The sequence below is a fragment of the Sapajus apella genome, unplaced genomic scaffold (genome assembly GCF_009761245.1).
Source record: "Sapajus apella isolate SASKATOON/1434 unplaced genomic scaffold, GSC_monkey_1.0 scaffold2, whole genome shotgun sequence".
Taxonomy (NCBI): domain Eukaryota; kingdom Metazoa; phylum Chordata; class Mammalia; order Primates; family Cebidae; genus Sapajus; species Sapajus apella.
Window position 1 is genome coordinate 88,729,191 of NW_022436942.1, and position 7,534 is coordinate 88,736,724.

Here is a 7,534-nt window from a genome sequence, read left to right on the forward strand (position 1 = left end):
TGACTGAGTGGGTGTGTGTGACTGTGTGGGTGAATGAGTGAGTGAGTTTGTGAGTAGATGTGTGTGAGTGAGTGAGTGACTGAGTGGGTGAGTTTGTGAGTGTGTGAGTGAATGAGTGACTGGGTGACTGTGGGTGAGTGTGTGAGTGAGTGTGTGACTGTGTGACTGAGTGGCAAGTGAGTGTGTGAGTGACTGAGTGGGTGAGTGACTGTGAGTGTGTGAGTGTGTGATTGAGTATGTGACAGTGTGTGACTGTGTGAGTGACTGAGTGGTGAGTGTGTGTGTGTGACTGAGTGTGTGACTGAGTGGTGAGTGAGTGTGTGACTGAGTGAGTGTTTGGCTGAGTGGTGAGTGTGTGAGTGACTGAGTGGGTGACTGAGTGTGTGAGTGAGTGTGTGACTGTGTGAGTGTGTGACTGGCGAGTGTGTGAGTGAGTGACTGAGTAGGTGAGTGACTGTGAGTGTGTGAGTGAGTGGGTGTGTGGCTGAGTGGTGAGTGTGAGTGGGTGAGTGACTGTGAGTGTGTGACTGTGTGTGACTGAGTGGTGAGTGAGTGTGACTGTGTGACTGAGTGTGTGACTGAGTGGTGAGTGTGTGACTGAGTGAGTGGCTGAGTGGTGAGTGTGTGACTGAGTGGTGAGTGTGTGACTGAGTGAGTGTTTGGCTGAGTGGTGAGTGTGTGACTGAGTGAAGTGTGTGACTGAGTGGTGAGTGTGTGACTGAGTGAGTGTTTGGCTGAGTGGTGAGTGTGTGACTGAGTGACTGAGTGGGTGACTGAGTGTGTGAGTGGCAAGTGAGTGTGAGTGAGTAGGTTAGGGGTGTGCACACCTGTAGGCTCTATAAAGACTGCACACTTAGACTATTCAAAATTTGTACAAAAATATTATCCTTTCTTCCATAACTACCCTCAGGTTACTTGGTTGCCTTATACATTTCTTAATTTTTTACCTTTTAGACTCTTTTGTAATAATATTTAGCTTAAAACACACCTTAAAACGCAAAAATATTTTCTTTCTTTATATCCTCTCTACTCACTTTTCCTTATTTGATTTTTTTGTTTGCTTTTGAGACTTTGCTGTTAAATGCTAAGACACACACACACCAGGCTAGGCCTCCCAGGGTCAGGGTCACCACACCAGCGTCCTCCCCTGCACAGCCTGTCCCGCTGGGCAGTCTCCAGGGAGTAACGGGGGGAGCCGTTGCCCCATGACGGCCATGCCTGCTTCAGATCCCTCCCAGAGGGCCTGCCTGAGGCTGTTGCACAGCTAACTTTTGTTGAATCCGTAGAAAGAATACGCTCTAGAATCATGATAAAAGTCACAGTAAGTACAAAAGCCAGTAACATTTATTATCGTCACGTGTCACATTTGTGCATGACGGAATGTGCCAGAGGGCCCACACGCCAGGCAGCACAGTGGTCCGTCCACACCGTCATCGCCACACGCGCGACAGTAAAACATCAAGCTTAGCTGCTGCCACGGCCACACTGGGGCGGGGATTGCTCCGGCCTATTATAGCCGCACATGGCCACCCACGGTACGCGTGGTCTTCATTGACCAAAATGTCATTATGTAGGTGACACCAGGGAGATTTCCTTCAAGGAAAGACAGATCCACACGGAGCGTGGCCCAGTCGTGGACACAAGGAGGGGAGAGTCAGAGAGAGACTGAGAGAGGGAGAGGAGAAAGGAAGGAGGGAGGGAGGAGGGGAAGGAAGGAGAGAGAGACAGAGAAAGGGAAAGAAAAACAGAAAGTGGGAAGAAAAGGAGAGACAGAGGGAAGATGGTGGGAGAGACTGAACGGAAAGAAAAAGTGACAGAGAAGAAGGAAGGGAGGGAGGGAGGGAGGGATAGGAAAGGAGGAGTGGGAGAGGGAGGGAGGCTGAGGAGTATGGTTCAGCGAACCCTTTGCACCCAAGGGTGGTGGCACCAGCATCACCAACCAGAGAGGCAGGTGTCCTCAGCTGGAAGCCCAGACAAGCCTCCCTCCACACCATGAAGGGATCAGACAGCTTTTCAAATGGGTGAAAGCCAGAAGAGAAACTGAGGAAATAAGGCATGCACTCTCACTATGTGCAGGGGCCGGGTGAGTGAAGAACTGAGTTGTCTGGAATCAGTGGCTCTGGCTGATCAATAACAGAGCAGCACAGCTGATCCAGTTCTCCCCTGGGTTCCCAGCACCACATGGATTCCAAACCTTCCGGCAGACGTGGAGTCTGCGCCCTCCTGAAACAGATGCTGAGTTCCTGCCCTAGGGACACTCCCAGACACAAAGCGGGTTCGTGGGCGAGGCCCTCCGGTCCCTGAGGTCTGGGCACTTGCGGGTCTAGACTGATATATGAGGCGGGCTCTCAGATTCACATATGACCTCAGCCGAGGGCAACGGAGAGCCAAGGCCATACCCCAGAGATGTGTAAAGCACCTCCTGGTCACACTGTAATCTGCAGTTCTCAGAGTGGGGTCCCTGGATGCCTCCTCCTCCCCTGAGACCGCATGGGAATGCAGATCCCGGCCCCTCCCCAGACCTGCTGGACCAGAGGCTGTGACACGCAGCCGGTTAACCCACCCGCCAGGAGGCCAGCACTCAGCAACGCCTGAGAAGCGCTGCTCCGACTAAAACTTCAACCGGACTCCAAATTCAAATGTGGCAGGAGGTGGTTTTGCAGTGGAAAGGAAGGAGGCTCAGGAAAGAGCCAGCTCCTGCCTCTCCTCCCTCCCGCCCCAGCACACGCTGGCCTCTTCCAGGCTCCAACAGCGATGGGGCCGGGGGGAAGAGCGGCAAATGAAGAAACAGCGCAGGGTCCCCTGCTTGTCTGCGCATCTGAATGGCTGGAGCTCCCAGCCGGCCAAATGCAGCCTCATCTGGGAAGCTCCTCCACCACCCACACCCACCCCTGACTCTGCAGGCTTGGGTTTCTCTGCGGGGCTTGCAGTGTGGGAGAGGCCGGCTGCTAGGCCTGGGGAGGGCTGCGTGGCCACCTGCCTCCTGTGTGGGGGTGGCCCCCACAGTGCCAGCATCTTCCTGTCTCCCTGGCACGTGGGCAGTGCCACCGTCTCCCTGACCCAGTTTGCCATCCTCTCGGAAGGGGCACAGGGGAATATCCCCGAAATAACCTGGAGGGCTCCACTCTGGACCCCAGGCACTGCCATATGGCCACGGCACAGCCCTTGACCCCAGGCACGCCCCCACCCCCCACTGCAGAAGGGGCGCCTGCCTGCTTGCCCCTCACACCACGCCCCCAGGAACCTCCAGAACCGATCAGACCCTGCCCATCCCGCTGGGAGCTTGATCATGCCTCACACAAGCCAAAACCCCACAGCCCAGCGGGGGCTGAGTCCCAAGCTGAGTTCCCAGAGAGCCCATCAGGGCCAGGAGGGAGCTGGGGAAGGACCGTGTGCGTGGGGGAGGTGGCGATGTTTCAGAGCCTCACCCAATGTTCCCCTAAACGGGGTGAGCGAGTGCGCGCCACACTCCCTCCCTGCCCACTGCTGCTTTGAGCCCACACAGCTGCCCCTGCCAGCAGCTGGGCCTGCCACAAGGCCCAGGAGCCAGGACACCTCCTCTCCCCACCCCCACCTTCCATTTTCAGAGAGAGCCACGCTCTCTCCTCTCAGGGCCTGCTCCATCTGTGACACTTCTCCTTCCAGGGATGAAGTGGGCTTTTCGCCCCCGTGAGCAGAGTCTCCTTCAGGGCTCCTCGGAGAGAGAAATGTGGAGCTGGACAGGGCCTCCTTCCCACCCTCCTTGCTCACCCTAAGCACCTTGGGGGACCCAGAGGCCACGTAGGCTTAGAGCCAGCACCCGCCTCCCCTCGGACCAGGGACCAGGTCAGGAGGTGAAGCACTCCTTCCTCCCTCCAGCCAGTGTCACCCCGACCTCAGCTCCCTGGGGACAGGAAGGAGGCTGCTTCCACCAAGGCCTCTGCTGACAGATGCCCTGGCCCCGACCCGGACCTAAGCTCCTGGGCGGGTGGCCCTGTTCACCCTGCCTTTGCCAGTGAAATAGGGTTTCCCCCGGGGGAGTCTGCCCCGGCAAGCAGCCCTGCCCACACAGCCACACGCACACACACACTTTGCCAGGGAACATCTGTTTTGACAAACACATTATTCAAGTCGGTCCGTGGGACGTGAACTGACACATTCCTGGGTGCAGCCTGCTGGCTTTGTGCATTTGCACCTGAGCCGAGCTGGGGGCTCTGCTGTGTTTGTCCCTTGTCCCCTTCCCCACTCCGCCCTGTCCCCAGGAAGCCAGGTCCAGGCCCTGAGCTGCCTGAGAAGCCGGGGAGCACTCCCCCGGCCAGTGAGCGAGCCGGGCTGTACCCATTGGGTGCTAAACTTTGCCTGCAGGGGCTTTTCCGAGCAGCCTGGGGTGGGGGCATGACGGAGCCACAGCGCCCCTGCAGCTGGCACCCGGGTGGCACCCAGCAAGAAGCCACCAGCCCTTCCCTTCCGAGACGATCCTGAATTCCAAGCAGCACGGAGACACCACCAGCAGGGCCGGCCGCCGCTCCCCACACCCAGCGCCCCGGACCCCGGCTGAAGGGCATCCTCCATCCACTGCAAAATAAACTTTGTCTGGGCAAAGAGTTTCCGGCTGAGCCCCTGTGAGCAACGCTGCTACAGCTCGGGTGCCGAAAGGCGAGGGGAGACGGGAAGCTATTTTTAGGAGAAAAAATAAATCTCAGCCTACCTTAGAAGCTGGCTGTGCCAAGGCTCCGGAGGCTCACCGCGAGACAACTGCAGTGTACTGTGTCAGATTACAAACCGGGGGCGAGGGGGAGGCAGGCAGGGAGAGGCGGGCAGAGGCGGCGCCCAGTCACCATCGCAGGGCATTGGTGTGTCGGCGCCGCTCGCATTCAGCTAGACATGATTCATTAGTTTTCTGCAGGCAGGCAAGCAGGTCGGGCGGGGGGGAGAGAGAGAGCGAGAGAGAGAGATCAGCCGCCATGCAGCAGTCACCAGAGCCTATGAAACGTCAGTGTTTGAACGCACGCACACACACATGCACACACACGTGCACACACACACATACACATACACACACACACCAAGATGGCTATACCCCTCACTGCCAGTTTCTCTTTCACAGAGCCGTGGTGAAAAGCTCAGACAGAGACGGAGGCAAACAGCTCTCAGCCACGCAGGGCTTGGGGCTGCTGCTTTTCCCTCTATCCCTGGAAAAACAGCACAAGATCTTCCCCACGGGGGCCAGGGGGCTCCTGCAACCAACAGGCACAGCAACGTAAAGCTGCCCCGGGTTCAGGAAGCTCAGAAACTCAAGCACCATCAGAATTAGGTGATGACGAGGAGCAATCCAACCTGCCTGGTCTTGGCTCTCCTGTCCAGCTCCCCTCCCCACCGCAAGCCTCCAGTGGCCACGTGGGTTCCCCCTTCCCCAGAACTCCAGGTGGTGGCACAGATATACCCACTACCTAGCAACCAGGTGGTGCAGGAGGGAAGAGCCCTGGGAAGCCAGCACAGACGTCTCATACTCGGCTTCCTTCCCTGGGGTAAAAACCCCGGTGTTTGTTATTGAAAGATGCTAAATAATGTAGTTCGTGGGAAGGAAAGCCCCTTTGGTATTTGGGGCTCCACATACCCTAATTGAGGCCCTGAGGGGTCCTACTAATGATGGCCCTGCGCAGGGACAAGACACAATAATTCCAAGGAAGGGCTCGCTCACAGCATGTGCGGGGCCTTGGTACAAAAAGGAAGGACTTCCCCTGAGGTGATTTCTGCCGCTTCTCCAATTAGACTCACTTTACAAGTTTTACCATCTCACACCAGTTAGAATGGCGATCATTAAAAAATCTGGAGACAACAGATGCTGGAGAGGATGTGGAGAAATAGGAACACTTTTACATTGTTGGTGGGAGTATAAATTTGTTCAATCATTGTGGAAGACAGTGTGGCGATTCCTCAAGGACATAGAAATAGAAATTCCATTTGACCCAGCAATCCCATTACTGGGTATATATCCAAAGGATTACAAATCGTTCTACTATAAGGACACGTGCACACGAATGTTCATTGCAGCACTGTTTACAATAGCAAAGACCTGGAACCAACCCAAATGTCCATCGATGATAGACTGGATAGGGAAAATGTGGCACATATACACCATGGAATATTATGCAGCCATCAAAAACGATGAGTTTGTGTCCTTTGTAGGGACATGGATGAACCTGGAAACCATCATTCTCAGCAAACTGACAGAAGAGCAGAAGATCAAACACCGCATGTTCTCACTCATAGGCGGGTGTTGAACAATGAGAACACGTGGACACAGGGAGGGGATCACTACACACTGGGGTCAGTTGGGGGGAAATAGGGGAGGGACGGTGGGGGGTGGGAAGCTGGGGAGAGATAGCAAGGGGAGAAATGCCAGATGTAGGTGATGGGGAGGAAGGCAGCAAATCACACTGCCACGTGTGTTACTATGCAACAATTTTGCATGTTCTTCACATGTACCCCAAAATCTAAAATGCAATAAAATAAATAAATGGGAAAAAAAAATGGGCTCCTTAGTAAAACCAACATATCCTCCCATCCCTGTGGCTTTGTTTGTGGTCTTATAGGAGCCGCAGTGGTCTCAAAGCTAGGCAGCAGAGGAAGCCGCTTCCCAAGACAACTTTTTCGGCACTGTGGCAGATGGGTCCAGCGAGTGCTCCCAGTCAGGACTCATCCTGGCCTCCCGGATTGGCTTCCGAATTCTCTGCCTCTGAATTTGCCTGCAAGACCGGGGGCTTCCTTCGAGTCCTGTGTAGAGCAGGCCCAGCCTCTGTGCATGGAACAAAGAGATGTGTGCTCTCCCCGGGAGCAGGTGGCAAACCACAGACCATTCCTTCTCACCCTGCAGCAGTCATCAGCTCACAGGAACTACGGGACCGCAGAAGACCATGGAAGGAAGTGGCTGCCAGATACTCGTACACACACGTTCACAGCTGCACTGTCTCAACAGCCGCCCATCTATGGATGAATGCATAAACAAAATGCGGCACATCCATTCAATGGAATATTATCCAGCCAGGAAAAGGAACAAAGTACCGATTCATGCTATTACCTGGATGAATCTTGACAGCACCATGCTGAGGAAAGACACCAGACACAAAAGCCCACCTACCTATGAGCCCGTTTGTATGAAATATCCAAAACAGGCAAATTCATAGAGACAGAAAGGAGACTGCAGGTTGCTGAGGGCTGGGAGGAGAGAGGAGGAGGGACTTCTTAGCCCAGTGGGGTTTGCTTCTGGGGTGGTGAGAACGCTTTGGAACAAGATCGAGGTGGCGGTGGCTCAAGGTTGTGAATGTATTAAACGCTGCTGAATTGTTCACTTCAAAATGGTTAATTTTTTGTGATGTGAACTTTACCTCCATAAAACATATGAAAGACGGTAGGAAGCGCCTGTGCGCTGGGCCCCGCTGGCCCTGCCTGCCCCTTCCTAACGCCGTCCGTGCGGCCTGGAGCAGGTCAGTCTTTTCTCACATCAGTAAAACAGTCATGTCTGCTTATCCTATAGCTCTGCTTCACGGGGCTC

The 7,534-nt window shown here is 54.9% G+C and overlaps 1 protein-coding gene across 13 annotated transcripts in view; it reads right to left on the reverse strand.

Annotated features, from left to right (window-relative positions):
• Positions 1-4,981, reverse strand: part of RIMBP2 (RIMS binding protein 2) — a 315,585-nt gene extending 310,604 nt beyond the window's left edge. For 5 of the 13 annotated variants that reach the window (XM_032244292.1, XM_032244321.1, XM_032244259.1 and 2 more), the window contains exon 1: positions 4,688-4,977. The gene's annotated coding sequence lies outside the window, so the exon portion shown is untranslated. Of the gene's footprint in view, positions 1-4,687 lie in introns of all 13 variants that reach the window. The other 8 variants (XM_032244347.1, XM_032244378.1, XM_032244340.1 and 5 more) reach the window with 4 other exon arrangements.
• Between the last annotated feature and the right edge of the window lie 2,553 nt (positions 4,982-7,534).